General features: G+C 46.5%; 1 long non-coding RNA gene across 1 annotated transcript; it reads left to right on the top strand.

Annotated features, from left to right (window-relative positions):
* Positions 1-353: 353 nt before the first annotated feature.
* Positions 354-12,104, top strand: LOC310702853. The gene is made up of 3 exons (XR_014523706.1): positions 354-550; positions 7,016-7,138; positions 9,270-12,104. It is a non-coding gene; the product is annotated as an uncharacterized lncRNA (long non-coding RNA).
* Positions 12,105-23,472: the final 11,368 nt, after the last annotated feature.

Here is a 23,472-nt window from a genome sequence, read left to right as displayed (position 1 = left end):
AACTTCTCTAATTCATACTTTCTAAAACTACAAAGGAAGCAAAACACAGCCGTCCTTTGAAATTTGCACTTCTCTGAATTTTCAATGCAATTTCCCCAGCCAAGTAATGTGTGCCAAATGCGAAACAAACCAAATATCTTTCTCAGCTCTACTTCTGAGTCAAGCTACACTGCATAGCACTATCCATGCTTGCTTTGATTTGCACCCATCTGAACAGATTTTTTGTGTGGGTTATCATCATTATTTTTTGCCTTAGTTCTTCCAGATATAGATCATTACTAATTTACTGCCAAACTGACTCAGGTCCTTTCTGATTGTCTCATGACACAATATAAATGCCTGGCTACACAATTTGCATGTGCACCACAGCAAATTGTCTCCACATCCATATAAATAGAGGGAAACATCCTGATCTTATCCAGATTTTGATCCGGGTCGGCTGTGGAGAGGCTTCCTTCCAGCAACCTTGAGTGTTCAGAGAAAACTTCAGCCATGGGACTTCCTTACCTGCTCTTTGCTTTGGTTGCTCTCCTCTTTCACACATTTGCTGGTAAGAGGAAAGCTCAGGTGGAGGGATAGGGAGGGAGGCGAGTCCAAATGGAGGGATCTGAATTTCTCATCTCTCAACAGCAGCCTGGGAATGTATAGGCAAGTCCTGGAAGACCTTTAATCTCAATAATTTGGATGGCTGGTATTTGAGGGTTTGGGAAAGTGCCCTTCTTAAAAATATATCTCATAAATCAAAAATATTGAAAGGGCAGAGCTCGAATGACCTTTTGATTGATTGATTGATTGATTGATTGATTAGATTTAGATGCCACCCTTCATCCAAAGATCTCAGGGTAGTTCATGATATATGGCATGATTTCATTTCTTACACAAATTTTGGGGCAAATGGTTGCTCAGTGCTACCAGTATATGCAAACGTCTGGCTCATTTAAGCCTTCATTCTCAACAGCTGTGGGGCACACAGGTGGGGAATAATAATAATATTCAGTGCTTTTTACCCTAAAAAAAGATGCTCTCCTGAAGGAGCGTCTCCACCCTCATCGTTCTGCCCGGACGCTGAGGTCCAGTGCCGAGGGCCTTCTGGCAGTTCCCTCATTGCGAGAAGCAAAGCTGCAGGGAACCAGGCAGAGGGCCTTCTCAGTGGTGGCACCCGCCCTGTGGAACACCCTCCCATCAGATGTCAAAGCGATAAACAACTACCTGACATTCAGAAGACATCTTAAGGCAGCCCTGTTCAGGGACGCTTTTAATGTGTGACATTTTAGTGTATTTTTGATCTCTGTGGAAGTCAGCCAGAGTGGCTGGGCAAACCCAGCCAGATGGGTGGGGGTACAAATAATAAATTACTAATAAATTACTAATTACTATAAATTACTATTACTATCACTATTACTAAATAAATGTTTAGGGGTACTCTCATTTTGACTCAAGAAAATCACCTTTTTGGAGCTCAAATTGGGGAAAAATAAATGCAGTAAATGGACGGAAGTACAAAGATTCACAAAATGTTTAGGGGTATGTGTACTCCTGCATCCCCCCAGAAAAAAAGCACTGATAATATTTATTATTTGTAAAGGGAATCTTTGCATGATGTAATACTTCACTATTCCTTTTGATTTGCACCGCATCCATCTAATCCTTCCAGGCTGTGACTCCTTATGGTTTAGATTGTTGATTCTTTGTTGCTCTCTTTTTTTTTCTTTTCTATGCTTGCACTTTTATTTAACTAATCAAGGAAAATAAAAGTAACAATTGCCAAAAAGTAATTGGAGACAAAAAGCACCTGCTTTTTCATGCAGAAAGTCCCAGGTTTGATCCCTAGCATCTCCTAATAGGGTTAGGGGAAAACTCCATTTGAAACCCTGGGAATTGCTGCCATTCACTGTAGACAATATTGTTAGGCGGACCAGTGGTCTCACTCAGTATTAGCCAGCTTGTCATGTTTCCCATGTTCCTGAAGCTGTGGTCCTAGGCACTAGCTAGGGTCAGCCCAAAGCATCTTGCTTCCTGAGGCAAAGTGCAAGGTGACGCCTGTTGCCCCCTGTCCTCTGTGGAACCACAGCTGCTTAGTCTACTATTGCAGGAAGCTTCATCATTACGAAAAACACACAACCCCCCCCCCTTAGCTGGCCATTATTCTAGGTACTCTGAACAACAAGCAACACATCGGCTAATAATACAATGGTACCTCGTGTTGTGTAACCTCCAGGTTACGGAATCTTCAGGTTACGGCCGCGGCAAACCCGGAAGTGTATACTTCCAGGTTTTGCTGTACTCACATGTGCAGAAGCGCTCTGTACATCTTGTGCATGCACAGAAGGATGCCTCCGGTTATGAAGTTTTCAGGATACGGCCGGGCCTCTGGAACGGATCCCGTTCGTAACCGGAGATACCACTGTATACTGAATTTATTTTTATAACACTATACTGTTTCTATACTGAGAGCCAGTGTGGTGTAGTGGTTAAGAGCAGTAGACTCGTAATCTGGGGAACCGGGTTCGCGTCTCCGCTCCTCCACATGCAGCTGCTGGGTGACCTTGGGCTAGTCACACTTCTCTAAAGTCTCTCAGCCTCACTCACCTCACAGAGTGTTTGTTGTGGGGAGGAAGGGAAAGGAGAATGTTAGCCGCTTTGAGACTCCTTCGGGTAGTGATAAAGCAGGATATCAAATCCAAACTCTTTTTCTTCTGCTTCAAAATTCATAAACAGAAGACATATAACATGTGCATGGAGTCACAAACTAATACGGATAAAATAAATGTTCCATGAACAGGACTGGTAGGAGTGGCAAGTCACTGTCAAAGATCACTGAAATGGAGGCAGAATGGCTTGCCACAGTCAATATTCCTACAAACGTGAGATGATGGGTGCTCCAAACGTCAAAATAGGGTGCTCCGAGAACAGCAGTAGACAGTACAGTTCTTCCAGGACACTACACTTTCTAGTAATAGCTGATCTATGGCCATTTGAAGTACCTTTGGGTACTCTTAATTTGCTGATGAAGATTTATCATTGAAACAGTTCATTATCCTGGAAGAACTGTTCATGGAACATTTATTTGATTCTTATTAGTTTGTGACTCCATGCACATATTATATGTCTTCTGTTTATGAATTTTGAAACAATTGCTGTTGTTTAGTTGTTTAGTCGTGTCCGACTCTTCGTGACCCCATGGACCAGAGCATGCCAGGTACTCCTGTCTTCCACTGCCTCCCGCAGTTTGGTCAAACACATGTTAGTAGCTTCGAGAACACTGTCCAACCATCTCGTCCTCTGTCATCCCCTTCTCCTTGTGCCCTCAATCTTTCCCAACATCAGGGTCTTTTCCAGGGAGCCTTCTCTTCTCATGAGGTGGCCTCAGTATTGGAGCCTCAGCTTCAGGATGTGTCCTTCCAGATTTGAAACAGTATAGTGTTATAGAAAAATATTGTCAGTATTATTAGCTGACGTGTTGCTTATTGTTGTTCAGAGTGTTCTGTTTTGCAACAGAGGAGACTTTCTTTGGTGCATTATTCTAGTTAGGCATGATGCTGGAACGGGGAGGGGGGCACATTTTTGGTTCTGTGGGCCAGATTCTGTTGAGTTTTGGCCTTGCGTGCCAAATTTGGCAGGTGTGTCGAGCTGAAGTCAAGACTTCATAGAGATAGGAGGGACCCAGAAGTTCATCTAGTCCAAGCCCTCTGCAATGCAGCTGTCCCTTACGGGGATTGAACCACCAGCCTTGGCATTATCAGGAGCGTCTCCACCCCCATCGTTCTGCCCGGACGCTGAGGTCCAGCACCGAGGGCCTTCTGGCGGTTCCCTCATTGCGAGAAGCTACAGGGAACCAGGCAGAGGGCCTTCTTGGTAGTGGCACCCGCCCTGTGGAACGCCCTCCCATCAGATGTCAAAACGATAAACAACTACCTGACATTCAGAAGACATCTTAAGGCAGCCCTGTTCAGGGAAGTTTTTAATGTATGATATTTTAGTGGTTTTTTGGTTTCTATGGAAGCCGCCCAGAGTGGCTGGGGAAACCCAGCCAGATGGGCGGGGTACAAATAATAAATTATTATTATTATTATTATTATTATTATTATTATTATTATTATTATTATCAGCACCATGCTGTAGCCAACTGAGCTATCCAGCTGTTGCTTGCAGGTAGCAAGGCCTCCCCACAACAGAAAGCAGGCTTGCTTCATCCGGGGTGGCGCCATCGGTAATGGCGGACTCCCTCTGATCCGGAGGGACTGGCTCTACGGAAATCGGGTCTGTTCCGCTACGGCGAAGCGGGGACCCTTTAAAAAATCACAGGCGGGTGAAGCCTGTGACCGTGGGACTTGGCGGGCACCTTTCGCACCCCCCCCAATTTGTAAAGGAACCCAATTACGGGCTCTGGAGCGAAACGGGGCAAGCGGCACAGTGCTGAGAGTCAACTGCTTCTTCCGTGGAGCGAAGCCGCACAGCCGTTACCGGAGAGCGCTGACCTTTTCCTGTGACAATCTGAGTAGGCTAAATTTGGAAATAAAGGAAAATAAAGACTTAATTCGGTACCGAAGCGAGGAGGCATAAACAGGAAGTCCGCCTTCCGTTTCTTGTAAATAGAGTAAAGCAAAGAAGTTGTAAGCTAAAACCTGGAAAGTCGATTGAAAAGGACTATAATCCTAACATCAAAACAAGGGATTTCCCCCCTTGGCGGCAGGAGAGGAGGGGGGAAAGGTGTGAACTATATTTTCCTGCAAAAAGAGAGGAAAGGAAGTTAAAATCCACCGCTTACCAAGGTGGTTGTCACCGATGGAAGCGAAGGCTCAGAAAAAGCTCAATATGGAGGCCAAATGGCCGAAATATTGGGAAATTTTGGAACAAGAGGGAGACAGATTGAAATTGCAGAGTTTTGAAAAACTATAAAATAAAGTGCAAGATTGGCTTCATTATTATCAGATAATGGAGGCATATAATTTGGACAAGAAAATTGGCTTCCAGGTGGAAAAATCAAAATTGGAAACAGAATTGTTAGAACCCAAAACCAAGATTTTGTCAAAGATGTATAACTTGCTGTTGAAATGGAATACTCAGGATGAAACGGTGAAATCTGCTATGATTAAATGGGCACAAGATGTTGGACATAACATAATGATGGCTGACTGGGAAGTTATGGACCACAGGTATGAAGTTTACGGCATGTAATACCTTAAGAGAGACTATTATGAAAATGATTTACAGGTGGTACATGACACCAGTCAAGCTTGCAAAAATCTATCATTTGCCCGATAATAAATGTTGGAAATGTAAAGAAACTGAAGGTACATTCTTTCACCTTTGGTGGACATGCCCAAGGATTAAGGCTTTCTGGGAGATGATTTATAATGAAATGAAAAGGGTATTTAAATATACCTTTCTGAAGAAACCAGAGGCCTTTCTCCTGGGCATAGTTGGCCAATTGGTGCTAAAAAAGGATAGAACTTTCTTTATGTATGCTACAACAGCAGCAAGAATACTTATTGCAAAGTATTGGAAGACACAAGATTTACCCACCCTGGAAGAATGGCAGATGAAGGTGATGGACTACATGGAACTGGCGGAAATGACTGGCAGAATCCGAGACCAGGGAGAAGAGTCGGTGGAAGAAGATTGGAAGAAATTTAAAGACTGTCTACAGAAATACTGTAAAATTAATGAATGTTAGAATGATGTTGGATTGAAGTTAAGTGGTTTTTAGCAGCAATGTTATAAAGGAATATGTAAAAATGGATTGTTAGCAGGTGATAATCTAAAGTTATAATATATTAAGATAAAAGATTAAGATAAAATCAAAGAGGGAAAGGATTTGCTGAATTAACTAATTGAACTGGAATACAAAAAAGGGAGGTGTGAGGAGGTCAGGGAAACAAGCAAATGAAGGATAAGATATGGAAAGACTGATCTGTTTTTAACTGTTTTTACCTTGTATTTTCATTTTCTTTTTTCTTTTCTTTTTTCCCCTTTCTTTTTTCTCTTATTTTTGTAATATGTTGAAACTTTAATAAATATCTTTTTTAAAAAACCAAAAACAGAAAGCAGGCTTGCTTCTTCAGCCCATCAGCTGATGGGTGGGAGAGCTTGATATGGTTCTCTAATAGGATATACAGTGGTACCTCGGGTTACATATGCTTCAGGTTACATATGCTTCAGGTTACACACTCCGCTAACCCAGAAATAGTGCTTCAGGTTAAGAACTTTGCTTCAGGATAAGAACAGAAATCGGGCTCCGGCGGTGCGGCAGCAGTAGGAGGCCCCATTAGCTAAAGTGGTGCTTCAGGTTAAGAACAGTTTCAGGTTAAGAACGGACCTCCGGAACGAATTAAGTACTTAACCTGAGGTACTACTGTTAATGGGCACTCACCTTCCTGCAAGGGGGGGGGGAGAGCAATTTCCATTGAAGCCATTGGTATGATGGAGACCCCCCCCCCCCGGAATTTCAACAGTGGTTTCAATGGGAACTGAAAGACTCTCCCACATTGCCCATCATTTGATGGCCAGCAAGGACAATTGAGACCCCTGCTATAAAATGGAGAGGGAAATTTGATTTTAATGCAAACCCCCTCCTGATCAGGAAAGGCTTTGCACTAAAAGTGCAAGTAGGATGGAACTTCCCCCTGCAGCTCAGAGTTCTGGATACAAGCCCCATGTCGGGCAAAAGGTTCCTTCGAAAGGTTGACCCTCGTGGTTCCTTCCAGCTCTACGATTCTTTGATTCTATTCTACTATCAGCAGATGAACCGATCCTTCTTTCTCCAGGGATGGGCAACCGCGACGTCATGTGTGGGGAAGGTGGGCGTGGTGTTGCAAAAATGGCCCCATGAGCCAAATGGGAGACCTGGCAGACCAGATTTGGCCAGGGTGGGGGAGTTGGCTCCTACACTCCTTGATGTACATCAAACTACCTTTTAGGGTGTGTGTGTGGTGGTGGTGGTGGTGGGGTAAGGGCTAGGCCAAGTTGTCTCCCAGCTAATGGAAGTCTTATTTGTCCCCCGCTTTTTGTACAGTGCCGCCTGAGGAGAAGTGTGAAGACCGGGGGGGCTACTGCCAACCTTCATCAGACAAAGACTGTGATGACGACGACACCCTTCCATTACCATGCTCTCATGCTAATGAGACATGCTGCAAATGTAAGTCATGTGCAGTTCTGCAAAGATGGGTGCTTGGTTGTTATTCCAGATAGATAGATAGATAGATAGATAGATAGATAGATAGATAGATATAGACAGACAGACAGACAGACAGACAGACAGACAGACAGATGATAGATGATAGATAGAATAACAACAATATATATAATTTTCTGTTTTGCAATTTAAAGTACTCATTTTTACATCCTTAAGATATCAGTAACTTCCCTTCTTCTCTTTCCATGGTTCATTTTACATAATCCCTGCATATTTTACAGAAACTAAACCATTCAGCATTCCATTATTACATCCATCAAAACCTATATACATTGTTGAATTTATCTTAATGCTGCCAGCGTTTTCAGCTTTAAACAGTTATTTTCTATATATAGTTGTAAATAATGATAATAATAATAATAATAATAATAATAATAATAATAATAATAATAATAATAATTTATTATTTATACCCCGCCATTCTGGCTGAGTTTCCCTAGCCACTCTGGGCGGCTCCCAATTGAGTGTTAAAAACAATACAGCATTAAATGTTAAAAACTTCCCAAAACAGGGCTGCCTTCAGATGTCTTTTAAAAATAGGATAGTTGTTAATTTCTTTGACATCTGATGGGAGGGCGTTCCACAGGGTGGGCACCACTGCCGAGAAGGCCCTCTGTCTGGTTCCCTGTAACCTCACTTCTCTCAATGAGGAAACCGCCAGAAGGCCCTCAGAGCTGGACCTCAGTGTCCAGGCTGAACAATGGGGGTGGAGTTGCTCCTTCAGGTATACTGGGCCAAGGATGTTTAGGGCTTTAAAGGTCAGCACCAACACTTTGAATTGTGCTCGGAAACATACTGGGAGCCAATGGTACCTCGGTTTATGAACTTAATCCATTCCGGAAGTCCGTTCTTAAACAAAACCATTCTTAAACTGAGGTGCACTTTCCCTATAATGAGGCCTCCCACCGCTGGTGCCCTTCCACTGTTTGGCTTCCATTCGTAGTACTCGGTCTATGAATTCGTAAACGAGGTACCACTGTACTCAACAAACACTTTCCAATCTTCTTTAAACATAAGTTCTTCTTGTTCTCTTATTCTATATGTTACGTATGCAAGTTGTGCATATTCATCTTAGATGTTCTTGTTATTCCTAAGTGCCTGACTAAACAAGTTGTTGCTGTTGTTGTTGTTGCTGCAGGCAACTCTTCACTTACACGGAGGCTACATTCTGCCCCTGCATGCATAAGTGAAAATCCATAAAGTGAGGAAGACCCTCTAAACACTCTTTATGCATCCCTATACCACTCTCTCCCCAATCCATACCATACATATTTTATCCAAAAATATCCCCAACTAGGATTAAAGCTCTGGGAGCCTCACTGACATCCCTTTCGGGCTCCTCATGAGCTACAAACGCTCTCTGGCTCTCTCTGGCCATTCCTGGGTTTGAATTTCATTCCTGAATTGAAACACACCTAGGTTCTTCATGGTAGTCACACCTGCCCTGTGGAACACCCTCCTGTCAGATGTCAAGGAAATAGACAACTGACTTATGGACAACATCTGGAGGCAGCCCTGTATAGGGAAGTTTTCAATGTTTGATGTTTAAATTTGCTGGAAGCCACCCAGAGTAGCTGGGGCAAACCCAGTCAGATGGGTGGCATATCAATAAATTATTATTATTATTATTATTATTATTATTATTATTATTATTATTACTATTATTACTATTATTATTAATTTCCCGGTGCTATGTGTATGTGTGCTACACGGCCGCACACAAGTTGAACGCATGTGAGTGGGGAATTGTCTGTATTATTAATCCTGTCCTCACTGCAAGTGATCAGGAGTCTCAGACGAGGGAATATCAAGGCTGTATATGGAGCCCAGCATGCATTGTCAAGCTATATTCAGAATCCTAGAGTCGGGAGACACCTCAGAGCTCATCTATTCCACCCCCTGAAGCTCTTTACAGAATGAGTGCATCCTGGCTATAGGACAATTGTCTTCAGTCCAAAGGCTTAGAGTCTACCTGAATGTAATTGGTGTCCTCCTTATTCACTCTTTGGAAATAATAATAATAATAATAATAATAATAATAATAATAATAATGATATTTGTTTCTTTTCTGCAGTACCACCACCGTTAAAATGTGAAGCTCTGAGGGGCATCTGCATGAATCCACCTGATGACACCTGCCTTTCTGTTATATCAGCAAAATGTGACGGGGATGACATGAAATGTTGCAAAAAATATTGAAGCTGAAGTGACAGTATCAAGTGTCAATGTCCCCTCCTCCTTTATCTCTGATTATTATTTTTCAATTGCCAGTGAAGAATGTCTGCTTGCGATACACAAGGATAAATCAGCATGACTAACGGATCAGCTCTAACGCCGATTAAAACACAGATTAGAAATCCTACTTTAAAATAAAAACAAAGATGAAGGCTTATTATTTCATACTGAATACAAATTCAGGCATAAGAAAGGCACAGAATCACAGAAATGTAGAGTTGCAAGGGATCCCAGACATCATCTATCCCACCCCCTGCAATGCAGGAATCTCAGCTAAAGCATCCATGACAGATGGTCATCCAACTTCTGCTTAAAAATATCCAAGGAAGGAGAGCCCACCATCTCCTGAGGGAGACCGTTCCATGGTTGAACAGTTCTTGTCAGAAAGTTCTTCCAGATGATTAGTTGGAACCCCCCTTTTGTGGTTTGGATACATTGGTTTGGGTCCTGTTCTCTTGAACAGGATTAAACAAGCTTGCTCCCTCTTCCATGTGGCAGCCCTTTAGATATTTCATAAAATCATAGAGTTGGAAGGGACCCTTAGGGCTATCTAGTCCGACCCCCTGCAATGCGGGAATCTCAACTAGAGCATTCACGACAGATGGCCACCCAACCTCTGCTTTAGAGAGAGCCAGTGTGGTGTAGTGGTTAAGAGCGGTAGACTCGTAATCTGGTGAACCGGGTTCACTTCCCCGTTCCTCCACATGCAGCTGCTGGGTGACCTTGGGCTAGTCACACTTCTCTGAAGTCTCTCAGCCTCACTCACCTCACAGAGTGTTTGTTGTGGGGGAGGAAGGGAAAGGAGAATGGTAGCCGCTTTGAAACTCCTTCGGGTAGTGATAAAGTGGGATATCAAATCCAAACTCCTCCTCCACCTCCTCCTCCTCCTCCTCCTCCTCCTCCTCCTCTTCTTCTTCTTCTTCTTCTTCTTCTTCTTCTTCTTCTTCTTCTTCTTCTTCTTCTTCTTCTTCTTCTTCTTCTTCTCCACTGTGACAAGCAGTACACTTGACATTCAGGAGTCAAATTAATAAAAGGAGATATTAAACAACTCTCCCAACTACTGTGTGTTTTCCCTTGCTTGCGATTACAGTGGTGCCTCGGGTTAATTCGTTCCGGAGGTCCGTTCTTAACCTGAAACTGTTCTTAACCTGAAGCACCACTTTAGCTAATGGGGCCTCCTGCTGCTGCCGCGCCGCCAGAGCACGATTTCTGTTCTCATTCTGAAGCAAAGTTCTTAACCCGAGGTACTATTTCTAGGTTAGCGGAGTCTGTAACCTGAAGCGTATGTAACCTGAAGCGTATGTAACCCGAGGTACCACTGTAATTTGTTAATTTAGCCATGCCCAAAAAATATCATACTTCTTCAAAGTCATTCTTCTGTAGCAAAGCTATCGGCATCTCAATGGATGCCTATATTGTCACGTATGTTGAAAAGAACTCCTTAGCTAATGAGAGGGGAGGGCTCAGAACTGAACAATAGCAGAAGACTAATCAAACAGCATTTTCAAAGACAGTGTCTTCTTCTGTTTAAATGACAGGCTTCAGATATCCAAGATTAGTCTGAGTAAATCCCAAAAAGTCACTTTTTTGTGCTTCTTTGGCACACATTTCCTTTCGCAGAAAACCGAATGTAAAGCTTAGATCCCTGAAAGGTCGGAACATCAAAAGGTGCCTTATATTGGGGGTCAGACCCCTGCTTCATCTAGTTCAGTATTGCCTACTGACTGGCAACCGTTTTCAAAGGTGCTTCAGATAGGGGCCTCTCTCAGCTCCACTGGGAGATTCAGGAGATCAGACCTCAAGCTTCCCACATGCATGTTAGCAGAGTAGCTCAATTGCAGCTAGGAAGCCAAATCATGTGCAGTACTAACTCTTGATATTCAAAAAGCTTTTACTTGTAGAACATATAGCCACAGAAAAATACATACAAAGTATTTACACTTACACACTTATCCAAGCACGGCCTTAGTTTTACTTAGTTGATGATTGTATCTTCTTTCTCAAATATTCAGACAAACAATGTCTTTCTATTCCTGCATATTCCTTCCTAAACAGCTTATGTTTTAGAGCTACAGTGATGCACAAATGGAAGGTAGGAATGTGCGAGACTACTGGAATCTCCAGCCTGACACAATTGCTTCACCTTCTTTCCTCCTTGCACACTTCCTGGGGCATCTCGTTGACCTCTGCAAAAACAGGGGGGTGGAGTAGATGGGCCTTTCACCTGATCCAGCAGAGCTTAAATTATCGTTAAATTTTTTGTTTTACAATTTAGAATACTCATTTAAAAATCCTTAAAATATTAATGACTTCCCTTCTTCTCTTTCCATGGTTCATTTTGCATACCATAAACCCCTGCATATTTTACAGAAACTAAACCATTCAGTATTCCATTATTACATCCACCAAAACTTATTTACACTGTTGAATTTATCTTAACGCTGCCAATGTTTTCAAGTGTACACAATTTCCCCCCATATATTCAATAAACATTTTCCAATCTTCTCTAAATGTATGTTCTTCTTGTTCTCTTATTCTATATGTTAAGTCTGCAAGCTGTGCATATTCTATGAGTTTAAATTGCCATTCTTCTTTGGTTGGGACCTCGTTTTCCGTTTTTGGGCTAACAAAACATGGGCTGCAGTAGTGGCATACATGAATAACCTTTTTTGGAACCTGGGATTTTCCATCTGTATGGTGCTGGAGGAGACTCTTGAGAGTCCCATGGACTGCAAGAAGATCAAACCTATCCATTCTTAAGGAAATCAGCCCTGAGTGCTCACTGGAAGGACAGATCCTGAAACTGAGGCTCCAATACTTTGGCCACCTCATGAGAAGAGAAGACTCCCTGGGAAAGACCCTGATGTTGGGAAAGATGGAGGGCACAAGGAGAAAGGGAAGACAGAGGATGAGATGGTTGGATAGTGTTCTCGAAGCTACCAGCATGAGTTTGACCAAACCGAGGGAGGCAGTGGAAGACAGAAGTGCTCTGGTCCATTGGGTCACGAAGAGTTGGACACGACTAAATGACTAAACAACAACAACTTTTAAACATTTTTTTCAATTCATTATGGATTATTTCCCAATACTCTTTTACCCCTTTACAGGTCTACCACATATGAAAGAAGTTCCCTCAACCTCATTGCATCTCCAGCACTTATCTGATTCAGTCTTATACATCTTAGCAAGCCTACTCGGAGTTAGATACTGCCTGTACATCATTTTCAAATAGTTCTACAAAGAATAACATGCTCTAAACTTCAAATCACTTTTTACAAAATTATTATGACTTCTTATGCCCAGCTTAGATGATGTACTGGAGATCAGTAACAGGCTTTTCTGTTTCTTTAAATTTCTCTCAAATTATCCATTGGGGAGTGCTGGACAGTGTGGGAATTGATCCAACAGGACTCTGGAAAGTTATGCCCTAAACTTCCAGCCCATTAACGGAGACATTATTCATTTCCCTGCAGATCCAGTTTGTCCTGTTGAGAGGAGAATGTCACTGTTTTATAGATGTCCTGACAGCAAAAAAAAGTAGCATGGCTTGTACGTAGGCCAAGATGGGAAGTGTGTAAAACATTTTATGTGTTTTCTGATTCAAAACCTGTGCTCATATATGTTGAAAGAGATGAGAATGACATTTCTCCATCCGGAGAATAGCAGAAGCCAGCCGGCAAAAAAATTCCAATCCAGGTTTAAGTTGATTTTTGTTTGCGTGTGCATATGAGGGTGGGGACTGAGAACTTTTAAGATGGAATGGTTACTGTTATGTGTGCCGGCGTGGTTGCTCGAGAGCGAACAGGCAAGACCCCCACTGGTCTTTTCGAGGCTTTATTATTGGTGCAAAAACATTCACAGTGCAGAACATCTCCATTCCGTGTCTGCTCAGTCACTAGCAGAATCTAGGAGTGGGTGGTCCTTAAACTTTCCCCAGCAGGGCAGTCTTTTGACCCCCATCCTACACCTCCCCTCTCTGCGTGTAAACCAACTGCAAAGAGAGGGCGTGGGCAAAGGGGGACCTGCCTCCCCCCCGCTTTGCTCAGGCTTGGTGTTGCAGCTCTCTCTAGCATCCTCCGAACCCTGCATCCCTTCCCCACTGGAGGTGTGGCTTCCCTCCTCCGCGGAGGAAGAGCTGCTTCTTACGATCTTCGGAGGCTCCCTGTAACCCAACTGCCCTTCCACCTCTCGCCTCTGAGCTGATGGCAGTTCCCTGACAGTTACTTATCTTTATTACTCATTAAATTTGCATGTTGCCCTTCATTTGTCGATCTCAGGGCAGTTCATAGCATAAAAATACAAGGCAAAAATGCAAAATAAAAGCAAAAGCAAGAACAAACAAAACCAATAATCTCTCATCCCAGCCCTTCCCACAAACACATTTTAAAGGATATAGGTTGTTAGTCAGCCCAAAACCTGGTTGAAGAGGAACGTTTCTGCCTGGCACCTAAAGATAATATAATGAAGGTGCCGGCTGAACCTCCATGGGGAGAGCATTCCACAAATGGGGAACCTCTGCAGAAAAGACTGTTCCTGTGTTGCTGGACCTCTCATGGGGGAAGCGCACGAAGAAGGGCCTCAGATGATGATCACAGAGTCCAAGTAGGGAGAAGCGGTCCTTGCAGTATTACAATCCTGAGTCACTCTGGGTGGCTTCCAACAAAGATTAAAAATACATAGAATGTCACACAATAAAAACTTCCCTGAACTTCAGATACCTTCAGATGTCTTCTAAATGTCAGGTAGTTGTTTATCTCTTTGACATCTGATGGGAGGGCATTCCACAGGGCGGGCGCCACTACCGAGAAGGCCCTCTGCCTGGTTCCCTGTAACTTTGCTTCTCACAGTGAGGGAACTGCCAGAAGGCCCTTGGTGCTGGACCTCAGCATCTGGGCAGAACGATAGGGGTGGAGACGCTCCTTCAGGTATACAGGGCCGAGGCCATTTAGGGCTTTAAAGGTCAACACCAACACTTTGAATTGTTCTTTGTAGGTCTGAACCACCACTTTGCATCGGGCCTAGAAACTAACTGGCAGCCAGTACAGCCAGTACATTGGTGTAACATGCCCAAACTGTCTTGCCCCTGGCCACTGTATTCAGCACCAACTGAAGTTTCCGAACCATCTTCAGAAACAGCCCTATGTATAATGCACTGCAGTAATCTAACCTAGAGGTTATCAGAGCATAGAAAATGGTAGTTGGGCTATCTCTGTCCAAGCAGGGGCACAGCTGGGCCACCAGCCAAAGCTGATGGAAGGCACTCTGTACCACTGAGGCCACCTGAACATCAAGAGATAGCAAATGATATAGGAGTGCCCCAAGCTACACGCCTGCTTCTTCAGAGGAAGTGTAACTCCATCAAGAACAGGCAACCTCTCATCAATCCAGTCTATGGAACAGTGTCTCAGTCTTATCTGAATTGAGCTTCAGTTTGTTGCCTCTTATCCAGACCATTACTGAGGCCCAGCACATCCACTGCAACACCTGCAGAGTCCACCCAATTTGAATTCTTAAAGCATCCTTAGGATTTCTTTCTCCACACCCCAAGCCAAAGCAGATGAGCACTACTGCAGCTCCTACTTCCATGATGTGCACAGCTGCATGGATGGGGTTATCACATTGTACCCTCACAGCAACTCTGTGAGGTGGGCTGATCCTCCATTAAGAGAAGTGGCTTGCCCAAAGTCAACTTAAAGAGGGGTTTTAGTGTAGGGTTTTCTGTGACCCTCCAAATATTGTTGACCTTCAGTTCCAAGCAGCATCTGCAGCCAGTATGACCAAATGTCAGAGTTGATGGGAATTTTATTTAGGGTTGCTAGTTCAGGAGCATCCCACACCCTGAGAGTTCAGGACACAAACCTAAGACTTTGGGGTATCCTTGTGATGTCTGGAGACAGAGGTTAATTGGGAGAGAGGTGTCTTTCTGATGTTATAAGGGCAGGCCCTGGAGACAGAGGTTAATTGGAAGAGAGGAGCAGAGGACAACAGTACAGGGTGGCTATGCTATAATTTGCAGCCAGCTCCTGACAGGCTGGAGCTTACAAACTTCACACATGGTCACATGTATATATTTAAAGACATTCTCATCCTCCTGGAGATTCAAGCCCTCAGGTTCTCCAGCCCTGATTTATGGAGATGCACTGCCCATCCAACAGTGCTCTGGTTTCTTTTTCTCTGTGTGCATAGGATCCCCTTTAGCATTTTCTCCTGAGCAATGCACAAGAGGAGGAGGAGAATGCAGATGGAGGACATTCTTCTGCCTGGTACCTTATAGGAACATTGGCATTCTCAACTGATCCCTTGCTGCAAAAACCAACTTTACCCAAAGTGGAGTGATGAAAATTAATAGACCTAAGTTAGGAATAGAGGGACGCGGGTGGCGCTGTGGTCTAAACCACGGAACCTAGGGCTTGCCAATCGGAAGGTCGGTGGTTCGAATCCCCATGACGGGGTGAGCTCTGGTTGCTCTGTCCCAGCTCCTACCAACCTAGCAGTTCAAAAGCACATCAAAGTGCAAGTAGATAAATAGGTACCGCTCCTGCGGGAAGGTAAACGGCATTTCCGTGCGCTGCTCTGGTTCACCAGAAGCAGCTTTGTCATGCCTGCCACATGACCCGGAAGCTGTACGCCGGCTCCCTCAGCCAGTAAAGCAAGATGAGCACCGCAACCCCAGAGTCATCTGTGACTGGACCAAACCAGCAGGGGTCCCTTTACCTTTACTTTTAAGTTAGGAATGGTCATTAGTTTCAATGGGTCTGCTATGAGCATTGAATACAGACCATGACAATTTGTAATGAAATCAAATATTTGAAGATGGCCTTATTTAAAGCAGGTGTGGTTATCCTTTGGCCCTTCAGATCACATTTACGATCACATGATGGGTTGGGGTTGTTTTTTGCTGTGTTTTGCCAGTGTAGGGATGATTGAATGCATCACTGAAATCACAGAATCATAGAGTTGGAAGGGACCCCCAAGAAAGATTGGGCAACACATGCAAGCATCTCCTGCGACAAGACAAGAAACGTACCGGGAGAGTTTGGCTAAATTACCTGCGTCAGTGAAATCCAGAGAAATGGGCTAACACTTCAACTGCATGAAAACTGGTGCTTATCAGAAATGACAACCTGCCACTTGCGCACAAACCCCTATGAAACACAGACCCACCTTGCAACATTCCACTGTCCCTATAACTTCTTAAATAGTTGGAATCAGATGGATTTACTAAACACACTTTACTAAGCCGGGTGTGCTAAACCCACCTTCTGCTTGAGAGACTGTCTCCTGAGAAGCATTCAGCCATGAGGTTGCATCTTCTCTTTGCTCTTCTTGTCCTACCTGCCACAGGTAAGAAGCTATCACAGTCTGGTTATACAATTCTCTCTCTCTCTCTCTCTCTCTCTCTCTCTCTCTCTTTCTCTGTGTCTCTGTCTCTCTCTTGTTCTTTAAAATAAAAATATATAAAGAAAGAAACTTTTAAAATGTATTTGTATATTTGGCAAGACTTTGTCAAATCCTAATTTAAAGCTGTAACTAAATCCAGAGCCAGTTTGGTGTAGAGGTTAGAGTGTCAGACTAGGACCTGGGAGATCAGAGCTCGAATCCCCACTCAGTCATGAAGCTCACTTTGACCAACATACCTCACAGGGTTGCTGAGAGGATAAAATGGGGAGGAGAACTATGAAAGCCACTTTGAGCTCCTTTGAGGAAATGTGGCATACAAATATAACAGATAACAACTACTACTACTACTACTACTACTACTACTAGTGTGGTGGCAAACTTCACGGCTTAACTATGTAAATAATAAAATCGCAGAATTGTAAAGCTGGAAGGGGCGTCAAGGGTCATCTACTCCAACCTCTGCAATGCAGGAATCTCAGCTAAAGCATCCATGACAGATGAACATGCACGCTTTGATTTAGAACCTTCAAGGAACTCCACCACTTCTCATGGGAGTCTGTTCCACAGTCAATATTTGAAGATAGCTATCACATCTCCTCTTTTCCAAGCTAAACATACCCAGCTCCTTCAAGCACTCCCCATAAGGCTTGGTTTCCAGACCACTGATCATCTTGGTTACCCTTCTCTGCACAGGTTCCAGCTTGTCAATATCCTTCTTAAACTGTGGCGACCAGAACTGGACACCGTACTCCGGTTGGGGTCTGACCAAGGCAGAATAGAGTGGTACTATTACCTCCGTTGATCTGGACATTCAACTTCTATTAATGCAGCCAGGGCCATCTTAGGCATATCCGGCGCCATGGTGCAAAGATTCCTCTGCCAGCTCATCAGAAAGGCACCCAGCCAATTTGGTTGCCAATAAATATTCCTGTAGACATTTCTGAGATCATGGTCTTTCCAACTAGTGGCTTTGTTAATTGTCTTACTTTAATTGCCCTTTGACAGCCCTACTCCAAGCCCAGGCGTGCAGGGAGGAGCCGGGCAGCTGCCTCAGCACCTCACTCGGTCCCGAACTCACGCACATCCTGCAGCAAAAGAGCCCGCTAGGTGCCTCTGGGAGCCCAGCGCTGTGGTGTCATGCACCACAGGAGGTGGAAATAAGAAACCCATATTTTCATAAATTCTCTGTGTTTTTATTTTTAATCTTTTTTTCCTCTTTCCTCCCTGCAGTTTGTAAATACATGAGTGTCATTATGGACAGCATCTTTCCAAAGTTCTTATTTCATCAAATTGTTAAATAAAACTTTTTTTAAAATCCAAACGAAGGTGTTGACATGGACAGCAACATGCTGTTAACTTGCACTATCCCATTAACAGGACCTCTAGGTTTCTTTCAGTGTAATCTCACCGCTTCTTCCTTTACTTCCACATGAACATCATTTTGTTAATTTGTTTATTGATGGGCTATTCTGGATACTTGGGAGGGAAATAAATTACAATTTTACATTTTAAAAAGAGAGAGATAACAGTTAAGACGTCCCTGAATGCAGCCTAGAATAGCATTAGCCCTTTTTTTTTGCTGCTCCTGCATCACACTACTGACTCATGTTACGCTTGTGGTCTACTAAGATCCCCAGATCCTTTTTGCATGTATTACTGGCAAGACAAGTGTCCCCCATCTTTATATTGGTGCAGCTTCCTGGTTTCAGCACTGAACTCATGGCTTATACTTTGGGGAGATATCCCTCTGAGGAAAACTGCATTTCCTCCCCACTATGGGGGAAAAGCACCTCAAGATCTTGAATACTTGCATAAGCAGAAAATAAAAAAAGTCTGTTTACTGATAAGGGAATTGCTTTGACCAGCAAAATGTCCTGATCAGAATCAAATAAAAGTCATGTCAGATGTGCCAAGAGTAACTCAGGAAGTACAGCTGCTAACCTACTTGGTACCCCATGAAACAGAAAATAAAGTTTATGAATGTTAACACATTGAGGGATGCCTGAGAGGAGAGGAGTGGCAACTAGAATGGCCAATGTAGAATGGCAGAGTATCAGGAGACTAGGAGAAGATGGAGGTAGAGAATAAATGGGGTCAATGCTCTGTAATTAGGATGTAAGAATCTATGGATGTCTTCTAAAGAAGCCTTGTCAAGCAGCTGATACCCACAGCAACCTAAAAACAAAAAGAAAAGCCTATATAAGCAATTCCATAATTTATTTTCAGGGAGTGTGATTCTTCCATTGCAAGAAGGGGAAGAGCTAAGAAGGACTGAAATGGCATCTACTCCTCAACAACAGGAAGAGGGGCATGAGCAGAAGGCCCCCTCATCTGCACCTTCCCAACAGGAGCAACAGGTCTCTGACCAGAAGGTCCCCTCATCTGCACCTTCCCAGCAGGAGGTAGTCCCTGAGCAGGAGGCAACCTCATCTGCACCTTCCAAGCAGGAGGAGCAAGTCCCTGAGCAGAAGGTCCCCTCATCTGTACCTTCTCAGCAGGAGGAGCTAGTCCCTGAGCAGAAAGCCACCTCATCTGCACCTTCCCAGCAGGAGCAAGAAGTCTCTGACCAGAAGGTCCCCTCATCTGCACCTTCCCAGCAGGAGGAGCAAGTCCCTGAGCAGGAGGCAACCTCATCTGCACCTTCCAAGCAGGAGGAGCAAGTCCCTGAGCAGAAGGTCCCCTCATCTGTACCTTCTCAGCAGGAGGAGCTAGTCCCTGAGCAGAAAGCCACCTCATCTGCACCTTCCCAGCAGGAGCAAGAAGTCTCTGACCAGAAGGTCCCCTCATCTGCACCTTCCCAGCAGGAGGAGCAAGTCCCTGAGCAGGAGGCCACCTCATCTGCGCCTTCCCAGCAGGAGGAGCAAGTCCCTGAGCAGGAGGCCCCCTCATCTGCACCTTCCCAACAGGAGCAGCAAGTCCCTGAGGAGAAGGCCCCCTCATCTGCACCTTCCCAACAGGAGCAGCAAGTCCCTGAGGAGAAGGCCCCCTCATCTGCACCTTCCCAACAGGAGCAAGTCCCTGAGCAGGAGTCCACCTCATCTGCACCTTCCCAGCAGGAGGAGCAAGTCCCTGAGCAGGAGTCCACCTCATCTGCACCTTCCCAGCAGGAGGAGCAAGTTCCTGAGGAGAAGGCCCCCTCATCTGCACCTTCCCAGCAGGAGAAGCATGTCCCTGAGGAGAAGGCCACCTCATCCGCACCTTCCCAGCAGGCACAGCAAGTCCCTGAGGAGAAGGCCCCTTCATCTGCACCTTCCCAACAGGAGCAGCAAGTCCCTGAGGAGAAGGCCCCCTCATCTGCACCTTCCCAGCAGGAGCAAGAAGTCTCTGACCAGGACTCCACCTCATCTGCACCTTCCCAACAGGAGCAAGTCCCTGAGCAGAAGGCCACCTCATCTGCACCTTCCCAGCAGGAGGAGCAAGTCCCTGAGCAGGAGGTAACCTCATCTGCACCTTCCCAGCAGGAGGAAGTCCCTGAGCAGAAGGCCCCCTCATCTGCACCTTCCCAGCAGGAGCAACAAATCTCTGACCAGAAGGTCCCCTCATCTGCACCTTCCCAGCAGGAGCAGGAAGCCCCTGAGCAGAAGGCCCCCTCATCTGCACCTTCCCAGCAGGAGCAACAAATCTCTGACCAGAAGGTCCCCTCATCTGCACCTTCCCAGCAGGAGGAGCAAGTCCCTGAGCAGAAGCCCCCCTCATCTGCACCTTCCCAGCAGGAGGAGCAAGTCCCTGAGCAGGAGTCCACCTCATCTGCACCTTCCCAGCAGGAGGAGCAAGTCCCTGAGCAGGAGTCCACCTCATCTGCACCTTCCCAGCAGGAGGAGCAAGTTCCTGAGGAGAAGGCCCCCTCATCCGCACCTTCCCAGCAGGAGAAGCATGTCCCTGAGGAGAAGGCCACCTCATCCGCACCTTCCCAGCAGGCACAGCAAGTCCCTGAGGAGAAGGCCCCTTCATCTGCACCTTCCCAACAGGAGCAGCAAGTCCCTGAAGAGAAGGCCCCCTCATCTGCACCTTCCCAGCAGGAGCAAGTCCCTGACCAGAAGGCCACCTCATCTGCTCCTTCCCATCAGGAGGAGCAAGTCCCTGAGCAGGAGTCCACCTCATCTGCACCTTCCCAGCAGGAGGAGCAAGTCCCTGAGCAGGAGGCCCCCTCATCTGCACCTTCCCAACAGGAGCAGCAAGTCCCTGAGGAGAAGGCCCCCTCATCTGCACCTTCCCAACAGGAGCAGCAAGTCCCTGAGGAGAAGGCCCCCTCATCTGCACCTTCCCAACAGGAGCAAGTCCCTGAGCAGGAGTCCACCTCATCTGCACCTTCCCAGCAGGAGGAGCAAGTCCCTGAGCAGGAGTCCACCTCATCTGCACCTTCCCAGCAGGAGGAGCAAGTTCCTGAGGAGAAGGCCCCCTCATCTGCACCTTCCCAGCAGGAGCAGGAAGTCCCTGACCAGAAGGCCTCCTCATCTGCACCTTCCCCAAAAGAGCAGCAAGTCCCTGAGGAGAAGGCCCCCTCATTTGCACCTTCTCAGCAGGAGGAAGTCCCTGAGGAGAAGGCCCCCTCATCCGCACCTTCCGAGCAGGAGCAGCATGTCCCTGAGGAGAAGGCCCCCTCATCCGCACCTTCCGAGCAGGAGCAGCATGTCCCTGAGGAGAAGGCCCCCTCATCCGCACCTTCCCAGCAGGCACAGCAAGTCCCTGAGGAGAAGGCCCCTTCATCTGCACCTTCCCAACAGGAGCAGCAAGTCCCTGAGGAGAAGGCCCCCTCATCTGCACCTTCCCAGCAGGAGCAAGAAGTCTCTGACCAGGACTCCACCTCATCTGCACCTTCCCAACAGGAGCAAGTCCCTGAGCAGAAGGCCACCTCATCTGCACCTTCCCAGCAGGAGGAGCAAGTCCCTGAGCAGGAGGTAACCTCATCTGCACCTTCCCAGCAGGAGGAAGTCCCTGAGCAGAAGGCCCCCTCATCTGCACCTTCCCAGCAGGAGCAACAAATCTCTGACCAGAAGGTCCCCTCATCTGCACCTTCCCAGCAGGAGGAGCAAGTCCCTGAGCAGAAGCCCCCCTCATCTGCACCTTCCCAGCAGGAGGAGCAAGTCCCTGAGCAGGAGTCCACCTCATCTGCACCTTCCCAGCAGGAGGAGCAAGTCCCTGAGCAGGAGTCCACCTCATCTGCACCTTCCCAGCAGGAGGAGCAAGTCCCTGAGGAGAAGGCCCCTTCATCTGCACCTTCCCAACAGGAGCAGCAAGTCCCTGAGGAGAAGGCCCCCTCATCTGCACCTTCCCAGCAGGAGCAAGTCCCTGACCAGAAGGCCACCTCATCTGCACCTTCCCATCAGGAGGAGCAAGTCCCTGAGCAGGAGTCCACCTCATCTGCACCTTCCCAGCAGGAGGAACAAGTTCCTGAGGAGAAGGCCCCCTCATCTGCACCTTCCCAGCAGGAGCAGCATGTCCCTGAGGAGAAGGCCCCCTCATCTGCACCTTCCCAGCAGGAGAAGCATGTCCCTGAGGAGAAGGCCACCTCATCCGCACCTTCCCAGCAGGAGGAGCAAGTCCCTGAGCAGAAGCCCCCCTCATCTGCACCTTCCCAGCAGGAGGAGCAAGTCCCTGAGCAGGAGTCCACCTCATCTGCACCTTCCCAGCAGGAGGAGCAAGTCCCTGAGCAGGAGTCCACCTCATCTGCACCTTCCCAGCAGGAGGAACAAGTTCCTGAGGAGAAGGCCCCCTCATCTGCACCTTCCCAGCAGGAGCAGGAAGTCCCTGACCAGAAGGCCTCCTCATCTGCACCTTCCCAAAAAGAGCAGCAAGTCCCTAAGGAGAAGCCTCCCTCATCTGCACCTTCCCCAAAAGAGCAGCAAGTCCCTGAGGAGAAGGCCCCCTCATTTGCACCTTCTCAGCAGGAGGAAGTCCCTGAGGAGAAGGCCCCCTCATCTGCACCTTCCGAGCAGGAGCAGCATGTCCCTGAGGAGAAGGCCCCCTCATCTGCACCTTCCCAGCAGGAGAAGCATGTCCCTGAGGAGAAGGCCACCTCATCCGCACCTTCCCAGCAGGCACAGCAAGTCCCTGAGGAGAAGGCCCCTTCATCTGCAGCTTCCCAACAGGAGCTGCAAGTCCCTGAGGAGAAGGCCCCCTCACCTGCACCTTCCCAGCAGGAGCAAGAAGTCTCTGACCAGGAGTCCACCTCATCTGCACCTTCCCAACAGGAGCAAGTCCCTGACCAGAAGGCCACCTCATCTGCTCCTTCCCATCAGGAGGAGCAAGTCCCTGAGCAGAAGGCCACCTCATCTGCACCTTCCCAGCAGGAGGAGCAAGTCCCTGAGCAGGAGGCAACCTCATCTGCACCTTCCCAGCAGGAGGAAGTCCCTGAGCAGAAGGCCCCCTCATCTGCACCTTCCCAGCAGGAGCAACAAATCTCTGACCAGAAGGTCCCCTCATCTGCACCTTCCCAGCAGGAGCAGGCAGCCCCTGAGCAGAAGGCCTCCTCATCTGCACCTTCCCAACAGGAGGAGCAAGTCCCTGAGGAGAAGGCCCCCTCATCTGCACCTTCCCAGCAGGAGCAACAAATCTCTGACCAGAAGGTCCCCTCATCTGCACCTTCCCAGCAGGAGGAGCAAGTCCCTGAGCAGAAGCCCCCCTCATCTGCACCTTCCCAG

Source organism: Podarcis liolepis, assembly GCF_965112155.1.
Source record: "Podarcis liolepis genome assembly, chromosome: 3".
NCBI classification, from domain to species: Eukaryota; Metazoa; Chordata; class Lepidosauria; order Squamata; family Lacertidae; genus Podarcis; species Podarcis liolepis.
This window is presented reverse-complemented; position numbering and strand designations above follow the sequence as displayed.